At 37.9% G+C, this 21,567-nt stretch overlaps 1 protein-coding gene and 1 pseudogene across 5 annotated transcripts in view; one reads left to right on the top strand and one right to left on the bottom strand.

The window, feature by feature from the left end:
* Positions 1-21,567, top strand: part of PHTF2 (putative homeodomain transcription factor 2) — a 111,479-nt gene that overhangs the window by 1,781 nt on the left and 88,131 nt on the right. The window contains exon 1 of one of the 4 annotated variants that reach the window (XM_082846754.1): positions 13,235-13,312. The exons of the other annotated variants lie outside the window; for them this stretch is intronic. The gene's annotated coding sequence lies outside the window, so the exon portion shown is untranslated. Of the gene's footprint in view, positions 1-13,234; positions 13,313-21,567 lie in introns of those variants that run through there. 4 annotated transcript variants of the gene reach the window in all.
* Positions 7,920-8,839, bottom strand: LOC309966038 (thioredoxin-dependent peroxide reductase, mitochondrial-like; annotated as a pseudogene). The gene has a single exon. The product of its transcript is annotated as a thioredoxin-dependent peroxide reductase, mitochondrial-like (transcript).

A 21,567-nucleotide genomic window follows, 5' to 3' on the forward strand; every position in this document is an offset into this window, starting at 1 on the left:
AAACCATGAACCTTTTTGGCTAGTCCATTTCATTCAAAATTGCAAGGAAATTTTTTTTTAAGTTTTTATTGGAGTATAGTTGATTTACAGTGTTGTGTTAGTTTCAGATGTACAGGAAAGTGAATCAGTTATACATATAGCCACTCTTTTTTAGATTCTTTTCCTATATAGGCCATTACAGAGTATTGAGTAGAGTTCCCTGTGGTACATAATAGGTCCTTATTAGCTATCTATTTTATATATAGTAGTGTGTATATGTCAATCCCAGTCTTCCAATATACACCCCCCTGGTAAACATAAGTTTGTTTCCCACATCTGTAACTCTATTTCTCTTTTGTAGATAAGTTCATTTGTACCCTTTTTTAAGATTCCACATATAAGCGGTATCATGTGATATTTATCTTGTCTGACTTAACTTCACTAAGTACAATAATCTCTAGGTCCATCCATGTTGCTGCAAGTGGCATTATTTTATTCTTTATTATGGCTGAGTAATATCAAGATTATAAGGAATTTGTACTGAAAAAGGCTACACTAGACTGAGCCGAAGAAAATTTAGGGTAGCATGTAGGAAAAGATGAGGATTGTCTATGTTACCTCATTTAATCCTTTTAATCCTAGGAGGTAGCTACTGTGATTACTGTCCTCCCATGAGTTAATGTAGGTTAACTCATGTGTTCAAGATTTCTCAGCTAATAAGTTGGTGGAGGTGGAATTTACATCTAATCAATCTGATTACAAAGCTTATATTGCAAGCTGTTGTGCTTTCCCATCACAGTAAAAATGGCTTCATAGAGATTTGGTTGAAGGAGAGTAATCAATGGAAAATAATGCTGCAAAACCATAAACTGAATATTTAGTAACACTTTGAGATCGTTGTATAATAGGCTCTGTTGAGTGTTGCTGGGAGGTAAGGATGGAGTAACCTTCCCTGTCTTTGAGGAACATCCCTGTAGTGGGAGAGAGAGATATTTGAACGAATAATGGTAACACAATGCAGTATATACTATAAGAGAGTGTCGTAGAGTGTGTGGTTTCATGGAAAGAGAATTCAGTTAAAATTCAGACAGACCAGCGTTTGAATTCCTGTTTTGATGTGACCTTGAACATGATACCAAACCTTTTTCATCTTTAGTTTCCTTATCTGTTAAGTGGAGAGAATAATGTTTCAAAGGGGAGTATTAGTATTAAACAAAATATGTAAAGTATTGTCACATTGGTAAGCCCTGAATAAAGAAGAAGGAAAAAATAAATTGAACAGAGTTGAGAAGGGGTTGGAGGTTTAGCAGGGAGCCATCTCTGGAACCTAAAAATGTGACTGATAATTTTGATTAGTGGGGAGGGAAGGCATCAAACACAGAACACACAGAACTGGGGGCAGGAGAACCGGAATATGGATTGTTGAGGGAATGGCAAGTAATTGTGGCTCTGTATAGAAAGTATTTTTGAAGGCCAAATTTAAATGATAATTGTATAGAAATGTGGCTGGACAATTTTAGTGGTTATAAATTGCATACTTAGATACTGAAATTATAGGAATATCTCAAGAGTTTGTGCATTGTTACATTTTTATTTAATATTTACCTTTGAATACTTATTTTCCCTACTGTCAGTTAAAATTTCATTTCCAAACATGTTCAGGCAAGCAACTATTTCATTATTTCATTGGGATACTTCATTCTAAGCTGTAAAAGAAGACTAAGGCAATTGCACCAAGTTTGTGAGGTGTGTTTTGGGATTATTTAAAAAAGAAGAATCTTGGGAATTCCCTGGAGGTCCAATGGTTAGGACTCCGTGCTTCCACTGCAGAGGCCCTGGGTTCAATCCCTAGTTGAGAACTAAGATCTGCAGGATGCATGGCTCGGCCAAAAAAATTAAAATAAAGTAAGGTAAAGTAAAGAAGAGTCTTAAGTGATTGATTGCCTTCCCTTAACCACCCCCCCTTACCTACTCTGTTGCCATATAGAGTCAGTATTGCAAACTACCCTTTGCATATGTATACCCTTTGACTGTCTTTTCTGAACTGAAACTTGAGATGTGACTGTTGGACAGAATGTTTTAAATTGGGACTGTCCTTGAAAAATCTAAGAAAAAGTCCCATGGTTATGTCTTCCCCTCGGGTTAGCACAGAACCGTAAATACTCCCATTGGATTTATTTATTTATTTATTTATTTATTTATTTTTAACATCTTTATTGGAGTATAATTGCTTTTCAGTGTTGTGTTAGTTTCTGCTGTATAACAAAGTGAATCAGCTATACGTATACATAATTGCCATATCTCCGCCCTCTTGCGTCTCCCTCCCACCCTCCCTATCCCACCCATGTAGGTGGTCACAAAGCACCGAGCTCCTCTCCCTGTGCTATGTGGCTGCTTGCCACTAGCTATCTATTTTACATTTGGTAGTGTGTATATGTCAGTGCTACTCTTTCACTTTGTTCCAGCTTACCCTTCCCCCTCCCCATGTCCTCAAGTCGATTCTCTACATCTGAGTCTTTATTCCTTTCCTGCCGTTAGGTTCATCAGAACCATTTTTTTTTAGATTCCATATATGTCACATTGGATTTATAAATGTGGATCACTTTATAACCAGAATCATATGACTAAGTTGAAAATATTAAGTGACATTTAGGAAAGCTGCATTTTTAGTCCCAACTTGTTAGCTTCATGTAAATTGCTAAAATGACACAAAATAATAGAGGTGAGTTTTCAGATGAGAAAAAAAAATTGCTTCCTAGAACAGGTAATTTTAGAGGACTAGGAAAGAAAATATGCTGGACTTCATTTTGAACAGGAACTAAAGCAGGAAATGGCGGTGCCTGAACCACAACCTGATAATAATCGTTAACATGATTAAATTTGACATTTAATGAGAGGAAGTAAAGGCAAAAAAAGTGTACTGTATGCAGCTTTCCAGTTTCAAAAACAGTAGGGGAAGGGACTATTAAAAGTGTATCTACAGAAAGTTCGAAGACATGTAGTAGGCACTCATGTTTGTTTCATGAATGAAAGCACCTTAGTCATACATTCAGTAAAATGTCTCTTACAGGTAGCAAAAAGCTTATGAAAGTTATGTGGCACAAGTTTTGGTGCTGTACAGACCTAGGTTCAAGTTTCAATTCTACAGTCCACCAGTTTTCTAACTTTGGGCTCATTATGTAATCTTTTCTTTTTTTAAAAAAATTTTATTATTTTTGGCTGCGTTGGGTCTTCGTTGCTGCGCGCGGGGCTACTCTTTGTTGTGGTGCGTGGGCTTCTCATTGTGGTGGCTTTTCTTGTTGAGCGTGGGCTCTAGGCACATGGGCTTCAGTATTTGTGGCACGCAGGCTTCAGTAGTTCTGGCTGTTGGGCTCTAGAGGGCAAGCTCAGTAGTTGTGGCTCGCGGGCTTAGTTGCTCCGCGACACGTGGGATCTTCCTGGAGCAGGGCTCGAACCCGTGTCCCTGCATAGCCAGGCGGATTCTTCACCATTGCGCCACCAGGGAGTCCCCTCATTATGTAATCTTTTTGATGTTCAGTTTTATCTAATCATAAAATGGGGATATCTACTTTGCAAGAGTTTGAAAACTAAATGAGCTAATATATGTGAAACACTTGATTCATTGCCTGGCTTATAAGACTTGCTCAAAAAAAAAAAAAGGTTGCTGCAATTGTTCAACTAAGTTGAGCAGGTATACTTTTTAAAAAAATACAATTCTCAAATAGAGTAAGGAAAGGCCAAAAATGGCAAACAAAGAAAACCTTAAAAGGAGGCAATGGATGTTATATAGGTAACAGGCAGTGTTGAATAAAGAATTGAATCATTGCAGCCACATACAACAAAAAAAGGGAAAAGATAGGGAGCGAGCTTCACATTCTCAATTTTTTTTCTGAAGAAAGGAGGTCAGACTCATTAAACCAAATAGAGCAAATAAATAGGGTTTTGCTTTTCTAAATGACAGTGAAAAGATCACTGAAATTGGGTCTCTTGTACTGTGAATTAAGTATATAGGGAAAGGGACTTATCTTCTCAACTCTTTTAACTACCTTCTTACTCCTCAAGTTCTTTTAACAGAGAAAAGCCATTGTGCAGTTAATTGTACAGTTACAGAGAAGGCTTTAATTGCAAGTAATCCTGGTAGATAGAGCAGCTTAATTTACACAGATCCCCTAAATGTTGACCAATCTACCTTTTGGTCACTGAATGTCTAAATGTACCATATGTTGATTAAACATATCTTCTTGTTCTCCGCTTGTATTCCCTGTTCTAATGAATGGTTCTTCTGATGTTCAAGCCAAGAATCATGGAACATCCTTACTCTTTTACTCCCCATACCTTTCATGTCCAATCCATCACTGCATCTGATTATTCTCTCTACTAATTATCTATCTTTTAATCATGGCCTATCCCAACACCTACCCCAAGTTAAAATACAAACGCTCATTGCCCACAACTAGAGAAAGCCCGTGTGCAGCAACGAAGACCCAACGCAGCCAAAGAAAAACATTAAATAAATAAATAAATTAATTAATTAAAAAAATGCTCATCGCCACTGACTTATTTCATGCCCTCATCATTTCCTTATTGTCACTAGTCTCTACTTTTTTTTTCTGGCCGTGTGGCATATGGGATCTTAGTTCTCCCGCCAGGGATGGAATGTGGGCCCCCTGCAGTGGAAGCATAGAGTCTTAACCACTGGACCTCCAGGGAAGTCCCAGGTCTCTTTACTTTTAATTTAGCCTCGTACTAACCAGTTCTCTACACAGCTTCCTTCCAGAATGATTTTGTTGAAATACTAACATAACCATATCAAACTTATATATCCATAGTGCCTGCACATGATAGTTAATAAATACTTGATCTCTCCATGTATCTTAAACTTAAGACAATATTAAATGACTTGCATACTTATGCCTGAAGTTTTCTTTATGGGAAAGATTTTAACTACAAATTCAATTTCTTTAATAGACAAAGGGTTTTTTATTTCTTTTTGAGTGAGCATCTATTATCATTTGTATCTTTCAAGGAATTTGTCAATTTAATCTAAGTTGTTAAATTCATGGACATAAAATTGTTCATAATATTCCTTTATTATCTTCTTAATATCTGTAAGATTTGTAGCAATGTCCCCTTTCTCATTCCTGACTGTAAATTTGTGTGTTTTCTCATTTTTTTCCTGTTCAATCTGACTAGAAGTTTGTCTGTTTTATTGATATTCTCAAGAACCAGGTTTTGGTTTTCTTTATTGATTTTGTGTTCTCAATTTCAATAATTTCTCTTCTTTATTATTTCCATTTTGCTATTTACTTTGCATTTTATTTGCTCTTGATTTGCTAGAGTCTTAAAATGTAAACTTAATTTGTTCATTTATTGTCTTCTAGTATAAATGTTTAATGCTATAAAATTCCCTTCTAAATAGTGCTTTGGTGGCATCTCAAGTGTTGATATGTCGTGTTGTCATTTTTGTTCAATTCAAAAATCCTTGCTGATTTTGTGATTTCTTTGTTGACCCTATTGGTTATTTAAAGGTACGTACCCAAGTCTTCCAATATTTGGGGATTTTTCAGATGTTGATTTCTGATTTAATTTCACTGTGGTCAGAGAACATACGTTCTGTGATTAGAATCGTTTTGAGTTTATTGAGACTTGTTTTATGGCCCAGAATATAGTCTCTCTTGGTAAATGATTCATGTGCACTTGAAAAGAATGTTGGGTGGAGTGTTCTATAAATGTCAGATCAAGTTGATTGATAGAGTTTTTCAGATCTTCTCTATCCTTACATATTTTATGTCTGCTCGTTCTCTCAATTTTTAAAAATAATTTTATTTATTTATTTATTTATTTATGGCTGTGTCAGGTATGAGTCGTGGCACGTGGGATCTTAGTTGCGGCAGGCGGGCTTCTCTCTAGTTGTGGTGTGTTCCAGAACATGCGGGCTCAGTAGTTGAGGTGCACAGGCTCTGTAGTTGTGGCTCACAGGCTCCAGAGCGTGTGGGCTCTGTAGTTGCAACATGCAGGCTCAGTAGTTACAGCACCTGGGCTTAGTTGCCCTGTGGCATGTGGGATCTTAGTTCTCTGACCAGGGATCTAACCAGCATCCCCTGCAATGAAAGATGGATTCTTAGGCACTGGGCCACCAGGGAAGTCCCTGTTCTCTCAATTTTTGAGAGAAGGGTGTTGAAATCCCTGACATAACTGTGGACTTGCCAATTTCTCCTTGCAGTTTGATCAGTTTGGCTTCATATATTTTGAAGTTCTGTTACTAGACACATACATATTTAGGATTGGTATCATCTTTTGATGAATTGGATCTCTTTATCATTGTGAAATGGCCCTCTTGTAATATGCTTTTCTCTAAAGTCTACTTTATCAGTATTGCCACTCCAGCTTTCTTTTGATTAGTGTTAGTGTGATATATCTTTTTACATTTTTTAACTTTTTACCTACTTGTGTGTTTGTATTTAAAGCGGATTTCTGGTATATAGCATATAGTTTGTCCTTTTGTTTTGTTTTGTTTTCTTTTAAATCCAGCATCCTAATCTCTGCCTTTTAATATAGACCATTTACATTTAATATGATTATTGATTTTGATGGGTTTAAATCTACCATCTTGCTATGTGTTTATTTGTGCAATCAGTTCTTGTTCCTTTTTTCTTTGTCTTCTTTAGTATTATTGGAGTATTTTTTTTATGACTGTCCCCTTTATTGGAGTATTAATTATCTATAGCTCTTTTTTTTTACTGCCTGTCTGTAGTGGCTGTATACATCTTTAACTTATCACATCTACTTTGAGTAAAACACAGCTTTTTATATCATATAAGAACCTTGTAACAGTATACTTCCATATTCCCTTCTCAGCCTTGGTACTATTGTCATACATTTTGGTTTTACATATGTTATAAATTCCACAATATAGTTCTACTTTTTTAGCTTTAAATGGTCATTTGTCTTTCAAAGGGATTAAAAATATTTTTTTTGTTTTTTTTTTAGAAAAAATGCTCTTAAATTTACCCACATATTTACCATTTTCAAGGCTCTTCATTCCTTTGGAATTCTTTTTTCATCTGGTATCATTTTCCTTCTTCCTGAAAGACTTCCTTTAGTATTTATTGTAATGCTGTACTACTGATGAAATTTTTTCAGCTTTTGTATATGTGAAAAAAAATATGTATATATATATATTTTTTATATTTTTTACATTGAACACTTCAGGAAAGAAAATAATTAAGTGATGATTCAAATGCATGAATGATTCAAATTCAAAATGCAATCCCTGGATTCAATAAATATCCTTTATAATTATACCCAGTCAATATTAGAAATGTATGTAGGCACTAAGTCAGCTAACAAAATAAGTAAAATAACTATATAAAGTATAAATTTCAGGACTGGGCAACATGCATGATCAGTTAAGTCACTTTGCTACTGTAGGTGCTTTTTAAAAAACCTGATTCACATTTGCTTCAATCACATACACATTCATTGCAGGTGTTTCCCACCCCACCCCCACCCCCCGGCCACACTGCATGGTATGTGGGATCTTAGTTCCCTGACCAGGGATTGAACCTGTGCCCCCTGCATTGGAAGCACAAAGTCTTAATCACTGGACCATCAGGGAAGTCCTGCAAGTGTTAAATTGGACCATTGATGCTAACAACTTAAAACTATGATCTTAAAAGAAAATTCAGTTTAATACAAAGAAACACAAGAAGAAAATCTCAGGACCCTGATCAGAAGTTTTGATGCCTGTCATACTACTCTGGTGTATACAAAGGTTCAAGTAAGGCTGAGAAAGAAGAATTGTTTCCTTTTCCCTTTGAAGACATGATCCAAGAAACAGAGGAATTGCACATTCTATAGCAACTAGCTATCCGTCCATACACTGCCAATAAAGGACTCCTTACATTAGTAACTAACCAAGTTTTAAAAGCCTTGGCCAGTGTTACAAAAACAGAACGTTTAGAGTAATATTTACGAGTACAAGCATAATTGTTTTTTTGCCTTCTCTAAGTAATAATCTTTGAAATGCTAAAAGTGAGTTCCAGCTGTGGTTCTTTTCTGGCGTGGGGAGCTGCAGGTGCACATGGGATGGTCTACTGATTTACCTTCTCACAGTATTCTTTGGAAGCAGTTGGATGGGGCTTGATTGTAGGAGAATCTGGGGTCCATTTGGCTGGGCAGACTTCTCCATGGGTTTCCACAAACTGAAATGCCTCCACCAAGCGGAGGGTCTCTTCCATGCTTCAGCCCACTGGGAGATCATTGACGCTCAAATGCTTGATGACTCATTGGGGTCAATTATGAAGAGACGTCGTAGTGCAAGGCCAGGACCTGCTAACAGCACACCGTAGTCTCGGGAAATCTGTTTAGTCAGATCTGACAAGAGTGTGATTTGCATGTGGCCCAAACCGCCATTCTTCCTTGGTGTTTACCCAGGCCAGGTGGGAGAAGTGGGAATCCACTGACACTGTAATGATTTCACAGTTCACATTGTGAAATTCATTGGCTTTGTCACTGAAAGCAATAATTTCTGTAGGACACACAAAGGTGAAATCCAAAGGATAGAAGAAGAGCCCTAAATATTTCCACTTAAAGTCATCAAGGCTTATTTCTTTGAACTCTCCATTGACAACAGCTGTACCCTTAAAATAGGGCGCATGCTGGGTAACGACAGGGGCATGGTATGAGGAACTGGTGCTAAAGGTGAATTTTGCTTGGCCAGAACCAGACACAATGCATTTGTCAACCACGTTCTTCAAGAAGCAGCAGGCCTAAGGGCTGCAGCAGAAATGCCCCAAGGAATGGCACTCACGTGTTGGACAAGCGAAGTCTGGAGCAGCCTTCCTGCCGTGGCTGCCATCTTAAGGGTGCATGGAACCCGCGGGGCAGACAGAGAAGCAGAGAGCTGAAAAAATATTTTTGACTTTATTTTTGAAATATATTTTTGCTGGGTATAGAATTTTAGATTGACACTTTTTTTCTTTCAGGACTTTAATGATACTGCACCAGTGTCTTCTCATTGCATTTTTCCAATATGAAATCTACTGTTATCCTTATTTCTTTATATTGAAAGTGTTTTTTTTCCCCCCCGGCTGCTTTTTAAGATGATCTCTCTACCATTGGTTTTAAGCACTTTTATTATGATGTGCCTACGATGTGTTTTATGTTTCTTATGCTTGGGGTTTGTTGAGCTTCTTGGTTTGTAGATTTACCATTTTCATCAGATGTAGAAAAAGTTTGTCCATTATTTCTTTAAATAGTTTTTCTGTGTTTCTTCACTCCTCTCATTCTGGTACTCCAGTTACACATATATTATGCCACTTGATATTGTCCCACAGCTAACTGGTGCTCTGTTCATTTTTTTAAAATATTTTTTTCACTCCTTGTTTCAACTTGGATAATGTCTCCTGCTCTGTCCTCAAGATTAGTAATCTTCTTTTCAGTTTCTGATCTGCTGTTATCTCATCCAGTGTATTTTTCTTCTTAGACATTTTATTTTTCATTTCTGTAAGTTTGAGTTGAATTTTGTCTATATCTTACATATTTCTCCTTTACATGTTCAATCTTTCTTCTGTCTTTTTAAAAAAATATATTTATTTATTTATCTGGTTGCGCCCAGTCTTGGTTGTGGCAGGCAGGCTCCTTAGTTGTGGCTTGCTGGCTTCTTAGTTGCAGCACATGGGCTTCTTAGTTGTGGCATGCAAACTCTTAGTTGTGGCATGTATGTGGGATCTAGTTCCCTGACCAAGGATTGAACCCGGGCTCCCTGCATTGGGAGCATGGAGTCTTATCAACTGCGCCACCAGGGAAGTCCCTCTTCTCCTTTCTTGAATACAGTTAACCTTTGAATGATGTGGGCGTTAGGGGTGCTGACTGTTCACACAGTCGAAAATCTGTGTATAACTTTATAGTTGGCCCTCCACATCCACGGTTCTGCATCTACAGATTCAACCAGTCATATAGATCATGTAGTATTGTAGTATGTTTTTATTTTTCAAAAAATCTGTGTATAAGTGGAACTGCACAGTTCAGACTGTTGTTCAAGGGTCACCTGTAGAGTCTATACTAGCCGAGTTTTCAAAAAATTGTGGTAAATAATACATAACATAAAATTTATCATCTTAATAATTTTTTAAGTATATAGTTCAGTAGTGTTAATTACATTAATATTGTTGTGAAACAGCTCCCCAGAACTTCTTCATCTTGCAAATCTGAAACTCTGTATCCATTCAACAACAACTACTCTTTACTCCTTCCCTCATTCCCTGGAAGACATTCTTCTGTTTTCTGTCTCTGTGAATTCAACTATGCTAGGTACTTCAGATAAATGGAATAATACAGCCTTGGTCTTTTTGTGACTGGCTTATTTCACTTAGTGTAATATCCTCAAGATTCATCCATGTTGTGGCATGTGGCAGGATTTCCTTTAAGGCTGAATAATATTCTGTTGTATAATTTTCTTTATTCATTCACCCATTGGTGGACATGTGAGTTACTTTAATCTCTTTGCTATTGTGAATAGTGCTTCTGTGAACATGGGTATGCAGATAATGTCTTCAAGACCATGCTTTCACTTCTTTTGGGTATATACCCAGAAGTGAGATTGCTGGATCATATGGTAGTTCTATTTTCAATTTTTTGAGAAACTTCCATACTATTTTCTATAGTGATTGCACCACCTCACCATTGCACTAACAGTGCACAAGGGTTCCAGTTTTTTCACATCATGTTAACACTCGTTATTTTCTGTTTTGTTGATAGTAGCCATCATAATGGGTATAAAGTGATATCTCATTATGGTTTTAAATTGTATTTCCCTAATGATTAGCGATGTTGAGCATCTTTTCACGTGCTTGCTGCCCATTTGTATATAATCTTTGGAGAAATGTCTATTCAAGTCATTTGCCCTTTTTTTTTTTTTGCGGTACGCGGGCCTCTCACTGTTGTGGCCTCTCCCGCTGCGGGGCACAGGCTCCGGACGCGCAGGCTCAGTGGCCATGGCTTACGGGCCCAGCCGCTCTGCGGCACATGGGATTCTCCCGGACTGGGGCACGAACCCGTGTCCCCCACATCGGCAGGTGGACTCTCAACCACTGCGCCACCAGGGAAGCCCCATTTGCCCATTTTTAAATTGAGGTATTTGATATTTTGTTAAGTTGTAGTTCTTTATATATTCTGAATATTAACCCCTTATCACATACATAGTTTGCAAATATTTCCTCCCATTCCATGGGTTACCGTTTCACTCAATTGATTGTATCCTTTGATGCACAAAAGTTTTTAAGTTTGATTTAGTCCCATTTGTGTATTTTTGCTTTTATTTTCTGTTCTTTAGGTGTCACAACCAAATAAATCACTGCCAAGTACAATGTCATGAAGTTTAACCCTACATTTTCTCCTATGAGATTTATAGTTTTAGGTTTTACTCTTAGGTCTTTAATCCACTTTGAGTTAATTTTTATATAAGATAAGGGTCCACCTTCATTCTTTTGCACGTGGATATCCATTTTTCTGCGCACAAGTTGTTGAAGAGGCTGTCCTTTCCCCATTGAGTGGGGTCTTAGCATTCTTGTCAAAGATTATTTGACCATATATGCAAGGGTTTATTTCTGGACTCTGTTCTGTCCCATTGGTCTATTTGTCCTTATGCCAGTACTATGCTGTTTTGATTACCATAGCCTTGTAATATGTTTTGAAATCAGAAAGTGTGACTCCTCCAATTTGTTGTTCTTTTACAAAATTATTTTGGCTATCTGCAGTCCCTCAAGATTCCATATGAATTTCAGGATGAATTTTTCTGTTTCTTCAAAAAATGCCATTGGAATTTTGATAGAGATTGCATTGAATCTGTAGATTGCTTTGGGTATGGACATCTTAATAATATTAAGTTTTCCAATCAGGAACATGGGTTTCTTTCCATTTGTGTGTGTGTGCATGCATGTGTGTGAATGTATACATGTACATACATATACATACACATAAGGTGTATGTACACATGCACAGTATTTTGTATATAATAGCTGTTTTAATCATAGCACTTTTGTCATTTCTGGATTCGCTTCTTGTAACTGATTTTTCTCCTCATTATGGGTAGTATTTTCCTTTTTCTTTGCATGCCTGCTAAGTTTTGTTTGGATGCCAGACATTGTGAATTTTGTTGTTTGGAGCTGTCTTTTCTTTGTATTCTTATAAATATTCTGAGCTTTGTTTTGGAACACAGTTATGTTATTAGAAACAGTTCTTCAAGGCATGCTTTTAAAGCTTTGTTAGATGAGTCCTGAGCATCCTTTAGTACAAGGCTAATTTAGCCTTATTACTGGGGCACTGCCCTTCTCAGTATTCTAGCTGTTGCCCATTATTACAGGATTTTTCCACTCTAGCTGTGAACTCTTACCATCCCTGTGTGAACTTTGGTAATTGTTATGCCAGCTCCTTTCTGGTGGTTCTATTCCTGGCTTTAGGTAGTTTATCTTCGTAAGTGTGCTGATCAACAGTAATCAGCTGAAGACTCAGTGGGAATCCTCTTCAAAGCTCCAGAGCTCTTTTGTGCTCTTCTCTCCTCTCTGGTACTTTGCCCTGAGAACTCTAGTTGTTTTGCTGTCCTTGAATGCTCAAATCCGTCCTCTCAACTTGGGGAGACTGTCAGGCTCTGGTTTTCCCCTCCTAGCACTGTGTCCTGGAAACTCTACAGGCAGTACTATTAGGAAATAATAGGGCTCACTTTTTTGTTTCCTTTTTCAAAGATTATTGTCTTGCACAGCCTGTTGTCCAATGTCTGAAAAGATTTCACGTATTTTGTCCTTTTTTTTTAGTTTTAAAGGTGGGAGGGGGAATTCTCTGACGGTTCAGTGGTGAGGACTCTGTGCTTCCACTGCAGAGGGCTGGGTTCGATCCCTGGTGGGGGAACTAAGATCCTGCAAGATGCATGGTACAGCCAAAAAAAATAAGATAAAAGGTGGGAGGATTAATCTGGTCCCTGATACTCCATCGTGGCTAGAAGTGGAAAACCCTCTTCATTAAATTTTAAAGTAATGCTTTAAAATACATAAAGTACCATTTTTAGTATTGTTTTAATTAAAACCCATGATTTTAGAATGTATTAGCTTTGGATAGCAAGAACCAAATTATACCGTACGTTTTGACTGGATAAACGTGTTATGTTCAGCTTCCTCAGCATTCCTGTTGTACTTGAAACAAATGTAGGAATGTATGGTGAGTCAAAAGGAAAGCAACTAATTGCATTTTCTTCTTTTTAGAGCCCAGTTCTCATTGACAAAAAATGTGAGAGAGTGAAAAACATGGCTATATTATTACTAGGGCAAATTAATGAGAAGTAAGTATTAATATTTCTCTAAAGGTGTAATAATTCAGATTTTATCATCATTGGAAAATATTTGCCACAAAGACTAAAAATACCGCTGTGATCCAAAAATACCTTTTATATTTTGAGAGGTCAGTGTAACTTAACTTTGGAAATAATAGGTATTAAAGGTTGTTAAAAATCTCTGTAGAGGAAATGTAGTTAAGATGTTAGAAGAGTATGTCTAAAAATGTCTCCTCATTGATCATAGGCAACTGAAATGGCCTTTTTCTTTTGATGGAGGTGAATTATGTAAATTGGTAAAATCAAAACATAGAGTCAGTTTTCTTTTGTCTACCCTGTGCATCCCTTTCACTGCAACCACACTACATGAGAAAATAAACTTAATTATAAAAGGAAGGCTTTATGTGTATAAGTATTAAGTGTGTGTGTAGAAAATTAACATGAGAAAGGAGATATTTTAAAACTGAATTAAAAATTACTATAGTTATTTTCTTCTTTTTTTATTTTGACATAATTTGACTTTGAAAAGTTACAAGAATTCCTGTATACGCTTCAGAGATTAACCAAATATTAAACATTTTACTGCATTTGCTTTATCCTTATTTTTATATATACAGATATACATTACTTTTTTCCTGACTCATTTGAGTCTTTATAATCCTTTAACTATGTGAACCTCAGTTTTATTTCCTAAAAACATTCTCCTACGTAAGCAAAGTATGATGATCAAAAATCAGGAAATTAACTTTGATACAATAGTATTATCTAATCTTCAGATATTATTCACATTTCACCAGTTGTCACAATACTGTCCATTATGGCAAGAGAAAATCCAGGATCACATCCTGCCTTTAGTTGTCATGTCTCTCTAATTTACTTTAAGCTGGAATAGTTGTAGAGCTATGTTTATATGTCATGATATCGACATTTTTTAAAGTGTCGAGGCCAGTTATTTTGCTGAATGTCCTTCAATTTTAGTTTGGTTGATTTTTTTCTCGAGACTAGAGTCAGGTTATATACTTTTGGCAGGAATATCACAGACATAATGTTCTTTCCAGTACATTATATCAAGAAGCAATTGCTGCAGTTTCTCCTATTACTGGTGATGATAACTTGGATCATTTAGTTAAAAAGGTATCTGCCAGGTTTCTCCAAAGCTAAGTCATTATTTCACTCCTTGTAACTATTAAGTACGTTGTGGAGAGATACTTTGATTATGTAAATACCCTATTACTCTCAAACTTACGCATTGGCTTTAATATCTATTGATGATTATTGTACAAATCAGTTTTCAAGATGGTTGCTTAAAAGTTCTCATCACAAGGGAAAAGCTATGTAACTGTGAGGTGATGGTTGTTAACTTATTGCGGTAATCATTTTGCAGTATATACATATACGTATATCAAATCATTATGTTCTACGACTTAAACTTATGCAATGTTATGTCAGTTATATCTCACTAACATTGGGGGAAAAAAAGATGGTTGCCAAATAGTGATTTTTTTTTTTTCCAGTTCACCAATTTCTTCTGTGTTTATTAGCTGGCTTCCTGGTACAAAGAAGGCTTCCTGCTCCAAAGAAAGCTTCCTTCTGTTATTTATTTATTCATTCATTCGTTCATTCATTTGTATCAGTATAGGCTCATTGATTTTTTTAAATTCTTTTTTTAAAAATTTATTTTATTTATTTTATTTTTGGCTGCATTGGGTCTTCATTGCTGTGTGCGGGCTTTCTCTAGTTGCAGTGAGCAGGGGCTACTCTTCGTTGCAGTGCACAGGCTTCTCATTGCAGTGGCTTCTTTTGTCGCGGAGCATGAGCTCTAGGTGCGCGGACTTCAGTAGTTGCAGGACACAGGCTCAGTAGTTGTGGCTCGCGGGCTCTAGAGCACAGGCTCAGTAGTTGTAGCGCACGGGCTTAGTTGCTCTGTGGCATGTGGGATCTTCCCGGACCAGGAAAGTACCCATGTCCCCTGCATTGGCAGGCGGATTCTTAACCACTGCACCACCAGGGAAGCCCTGATTCTTATTTTATTCTTCTGACACTGTCCCTATTATTCTTTGAGCACTTTAATTTCTGACCCAACAAGTTGTTCCAGGATCACCTTGCACTGTCTCTATGCCAGCCCTGGAATCAGACATTTCTCTAAGGGGCCTTGATTCTTTACTGTAGATGAGTATTTAGAGATTTGGTTGTTAGATGTGCTTATTGCTACTGAGGAATCATTGTGTCTAGGCCCTCTTAGTGGATATAGCTAAGTGCATTGTATATGTGTGAGCATCTATGTATGTGGATGTGTGTAATACACCTATATTTTTTAGAAAGGATTATTAAGTTAACCAGTATCATGGCTGCTAAAAATTTAAAAAGTGAATATATCCTTAGGCTGCATGACCAAGTGATCATGTCCCTATTAGTAGAAGTTATAAGTCCACAGTGTTTTGCATTCTTCAAATAGGTTGTTTTGTTGGCCAACTAGATTCCAGGAATTTAGATCTTATCTGATAAGGAAGATGACCTGGCTAGTGAGAGGTTTGAAAGGCATGTTATGTGAAGAACAGTTGAAGGAGCTAGGAATATTTAATCTGGAAAAAGAAGAGATTACAACAGCATCTACTTACTATATTATTTTATGTGAAGGCAGAAGATGTAAATTTATTCTGTGCCCATTTAGAGTAGATAACTAATACAAGTGAATGGAATTTAAGAGAGACACCAATTTATCTCTGAATAAGGAAATTTTTGAGGCAAGCTCTCTTCTAATGGAGTGAACTGCCTTGAAAAAAGCCTCAAACTCAGTTGTTACCTCTCTTCAATCAGAAGAAAAGTTTGCCCATTTTCATATAGTTAATTTGTGCTGTGAGAAGTTGGAACTACTTGAAAGATGTCTCAGTATGCTGTATTTAGTGGCTTAGTTAATTGTATGTCTCATGAGATGCATCACGAGGAAAGGGTTCTAGTCTAAATATATGTAAGAAATACTGTATACATAGTTTCCTCTTGTATATTTATAATGCACAGCAACATAGTAGGCTGTGGGAAGTCCAAAGAAAACTTGTTTGACTTTTTCTAATGTAGTGGATTTAGGGGACAGGTTAGACTAGAGATGTAATCTACATATGTAGTGGTCATTACCTACACGTGGTATTTAAACTAAGATATTTTGAAGCAATCACCAAGGGACTGAGTGAAGACAGAGAAGATATCAGGGACTGAGCTCAGGGAGAAGATGGGAGCCAGCAAAGGAACTGAGGAGTAGCCAGAAAGTTAGGAGCAAACCCAAGAGAGTGGTTTCCTAGAAGCTAAGTGAATAGTGTTCCAAGAGGAGGAAGCATAGTCAGCTGTGTCGTATGAGCAACTGAGACCTGACCATTGGATTTAGCAACCTGAATTTATTCGTGTCCTTAAAGAGAACTTTCAGTAGAGTGCGGGGAGTAAAGGCATGATTGGATTGAAGAGAGGAAGTGGAGAAATTGGAGGAGACAGCAAAATTTTGCTGTGAAGGGGAGAAGAGAAATGGAATAGTTGGATTTGCTGAGCACATACCTTGTGTCTTATACAGTCATCCCTCGGTACCTGCAGGGATTGGTTCTGGGACCCCCCACTGGGGATACCAAAATCCTCTGGTGCTCAAGTCCTTTATATAAAATTGCAGAGTACTGTATAGTTGAAGAGATTAGGCAACAGTGAAAAGAATAAGCTATACACAGTTGAGCTCATGATTCTGGTTAAATAGTAGTTGTAGTACGTTTAGAAAGTACTTTCCTCTGTGGTATGGATTTGAATGGGCTAGAAATTGAGGTGTTTGTTTCCTGATTTATAGAAAATTCCCTCAGGTTAAAAGAATGTTATCAGTGTAGTGGCTATTAAATTGTGTTGCATTCCTGAGTTTCCAGGCAGCTTGGGCCAGTTGGCTTGGTAGTTAGTAGTAATATGAAGCCCAACCCCCAAACTTCATTTTTATTAGCCTTGAATTGATGATCTGGACATATTAATAATGGTATTACGTGAAATAGTGAGATTTAACATGTTCATTATTTTAAAAATGACTCAGTTTCCAAGAATAGTTCACTTGTCCCATAAGAAGTTATCTGGTATATTTAAAGCCATATGTCCTAATTTTAAATTGGCTACTATAACTATGGGGGAAGAAAACCCAGGGAACACAATTTGGTTCTTATTTCTATTTCACCATTAACCCTCCATCCACCTTCTTAGAACTAATTCCAAGCTCATTTCTTATATGTGTATGCTTTTGCTGTAGTTTCAGTTACTTATTGTAAGGGAGTGAAGTTGTTAGACCCCTGTGTTTAGTCTACCATTTTTTTCCTGGTGGTTTGAAATATTTAAATCTTAAATTACTCTTTAAATAATTAAGTCACTTTCACACCATTCCTTATATGCTCTTACAATTTAATTTCCTGTGATGATCTGGGCCTGGAAGAATCCAAAGTAACTTGTCAAATAGGTCAGAACAAGGAGAAAGTCATTTTAGACAGAGGAATTATCACCAGGTCTAGAAGGCAAGCATGAAAATATATTTGGTAACCCACATGGCCTGACTGCAGGATATGTATATGGATGGCAGATTGGAGTGGGTAGGTTGTGTGTGGAAGAAGGTAGAGATGATGGATGCTACTGATTATAAAAGCAGTGAATCTATGATAAGGTTGTAAAAGAAGGTCTTTTGTGTACTATGCTGATTAAACTCTTTTCTTACATAGTAGGAAATCATTAGAGTTTTTTTTTTTTTTTTTTTTTTTTTTTTGATACGCGGGCTTCTCACTGTTGTGGCCTCTCCCATTGTGGAGCACAGGCTCCGGACGCACAGGCTCAGCGGCCATGGCTCACAGGCCTAGCCGCTCCGCGGCACGTGGGATCTTCCCAGACTGGGGCACGAACCCGTGTCCCCTGCATCGGCAGGCCGACTCTATACCACTGCGCCACCAGGGAAGCCCACATTAGAGATTTTTTAAGAAGGAGAGAAACATGTTGAGGTCAGTATTTTAGAAAGATAAATGGTGAAAGTGAAGAAATAATAAGAGACTGTCAGAGTAGTCCTGGTAGTAGATAATATGGGCTTGCACCAGGTCTGTGGTAGTGGGGCCAGGGAGGGGTTATATGAGAGATGTTTTGGCGGTGTGACAGGTAGATGCATTGATTTATTCCTTCATATTTATTGAATGGTTCCTGTGTGCCAGGTAGAGAATTTGTGGTGTTGGGAAAGGAAAGGAGACAAAGATTCTAGGGTTCCTTGCTTAAGTACCAAATTGAGTAGATAATAAAAGAATAGTAGATTTGAGGAGGAAAAATGCATTTTAGATTTGTTTTCCCTGGAGGTAGTTGTAACAGCTTCACAGAAGAGCTTAAGCTTGGTTCTGTATTTTCTGTTTAGTATCTTGAATTTATAAAAAGAATTGAAACTGGGTGTCTTCCCTTTACTTCCCTCTGTTAGAAATAACAGAAGTAAAGTTGCAGCTGTTGTTAGTTTAGAATCCTATTTTAGAATATTTAAATTTTGCTTTTCAGTTGAGTCAGGAACTCAAAAGATTGTCATTAGCACTTAAAAAATAAATGTTAAAAAATAAATTTAGGTATTAGTAAAAATGAAGTAGAATCACAGAATTTTCCCTTCACTAAAAACCAAATGAAAATAGGAAAAAGTGGGTGGGGGAAGGAGAGGGCAAAAAAGTGGAATAGAAGGGCTTCCCTGGTGGCGCAGTGGTTGAGAGTCCGCCTGCCGATGCAGGGGACGCGGGTTCGTGCCCTGGTCCAGGAGGATCCCACATGCCGCGGAGCGGCTGGGCCCGTGAGCCGTGGCCGCTGAGCGTGCAAGTCCGGAGCCTGTAAGTCCGGAGCCTGTGCTCCGCAACGGGAGAGGCCACAACAGTTAGAGCCCCGCGTACCACAAAAAAAAAGGAATAGAAGCACACGAGAAAGGGGTATGTACAACCTTATGCCAAATACTTCAAAAAGTGGAGGCCAGGAAAGAATGAGAAGATACTGGGTGTATCTGTCAAGGTTTATAATTCCAGCCCCATATCCCAGAAGCCAGACTAAGGAAAGATGAGGCCTGCAAAACAGGAGGTATCCTCACTAACACTGTCCAGCGAAGCAGATCTAAGAGATGAGTAGGAAGCATAAAGTCAACGAAAAATCCTTGAGAAGACCCGCATACTAATGCTGAGTCTCACACTTCAGGGAGCATTGACATTTTGAAAGGCACTCTTGTTAAGGGCAAGAACCAAAGCCCATGAAGGTAGGATAGCCCTCTGACTGGGGGGATGGATCCTGGTATAGGACACTTAATGACGTTTCAGCAGTGGCTGTACGCAAAGTCCAAACTAAGCTTTCTTTGTCCATTTCCTGCATTGATGGGTTATAGAAAAATAGATTAAAAGCAGTATCCAGATCTCAAATTGAAGTTTGTGTGTGGTGTGTGCATGCACATGTGTGCATAGAAATAAAAATGTTCCCAGCTAAGGTAAAAAGGATGTTGAAGTTGTCAAGGAGAATCCATTAGATATCAAAATAAGTAGGAGCTCAGTGTAGCACTCCCCATGTTAAACACGATCAAGATTTTTTTTAGAAGATGGCATGGTAACTCTACAAATACACTCCAGGAAAAAAATAAATGAAAGAAATGACCATGAAAAGACAATAAGACTGTCCTACCTAAGCATAACTTGTATCCATGGAATAGAGACTCCACCAAATGGAACAGAAAAAGATTTCAGAAATATCATGCAAAAATTACATTTGCAGGTTGAAAGGCTCTGAACACCAGGAAGAAAAATTGTGAAATGTTGAAAAATGACTACACCCTAGTAGTTAGTAACTTTAGAAATAAGCAGAGAATTATTTTGGCATCCTGGCGAAAAAGAAAACCTGACCTATATGTGGTGTGGGGGGGAATCTAGCTGACTGCAAACTTCTCAGTTACGTACAATTCCAAAAGACATTTGAACAATATTTACAAAGTTTTGATGGCAAAAAAATTATATATCAAAAGTATTATACTCAGCAGTATCAGATTTGGTTTGGCTGCTGATAACAATGGTTAAAACTATAAGGATTTATAATCTTGGATACAAGAAATATGGAGGTAGACAGTCAGAACTGGTAAGGTGGCTTCATCCGGCAACCTAGGTTCCTTCCTATCTATGAATACACCTGGCTTCTGGTCTCAATATCACTGTCCATGGTGGCTGCTGCAGCTTTAGCCATTAAAACAGCATTCCAATGAGCAGGAAATAGGAAGGGGGGAAAGAACCAAGGGCTTTCTCCAACTGAGTGAGATTCTTTTAAGGGGCCTAACTTGGAAGTTCCACCTAATACCGCTGTATCTGGACCAGAACATAGTCACAGCCAGACTTGGCTTAGGAAAGGTCTTTATTTTGGGCAACAATGTGTCCAGCAAAACGTTTGCAAAAGGAAAAGGAGGATGGAATAATGGGAGTCAATTAGCGATCTTTGGTGATTTTTTTTTTTACAGGTGTCCTCTTCTTCTTTTTTTTTTTTTTTTTTTTGCGGCACGCGGGCCTCTCACAGTTGTGGCCTCTCCCGTTGCGGAGCACAGGCTCCGGACGTGCAGGCCCAGCGGCCATGGCTCACGGGCCCAGCCGCTCCGCGGCATGTGGGATCTTCCCGGACTGGGGCACGAACCCGTGTCCCCTGCATCAGCAGGCGGACTCTCAACCACTGCGCCACCAGGGAAGCCCATACAGTGTCCTCTTCTTTATCAGCCCTTTCTTCTTCTCATGTCACCTTGACTTCTATCTCCTCCACTTCATTTAAATTGCTCTTCCCAAGTTCATTCTAACCTCTGTTTTGTTTAATCCAATGATCTGTTAGCAGCCTACTCCTTTGTAAAAGACCCTCCTCTCTTGGATTCTGTGACATCGCACTCACCTGCTTTCTTTCTACTCATTTTCTGTTCTTGGCCTCTCTTGTTTCACTTCTCTGACTAGTAGTCGACTTGAGGCTGAACCCTTTTCTTCTCTAATTATACTCTTCTTAGTTGATATGTCACGTGATTTTATTGAAGTCATCTCTGAGCACAGGTCTTAAGTATACTTTAGTTTTGACAAATGCATATAACTGTGTAACCCTCCTCTGATTTTAAATATTGACTATGTGTTCATGGCTTCTATACTCATATCTCCATCTTTTTCTTGAGCTCAGACTCAAGTATGTAACTACTTGTTTGACATCTTTATTTTTATGTCAAATAGGTATTGTCACCTTAACAGGTCTAAAACTATTTT

This window comes from Leucopleurus acutus (assembly GCF_964270905.1).
Source record: "Leucopleurus acutus genome assembly, chromosome: 9".
Classification (NCBI taxonomy): domain Eukaryota; kingdom Metazoa; phylum Chordata; class Mammalia; order Artiodactyla; family Delphinidae; genus Leucopleurus; species Leucopleurus acutus.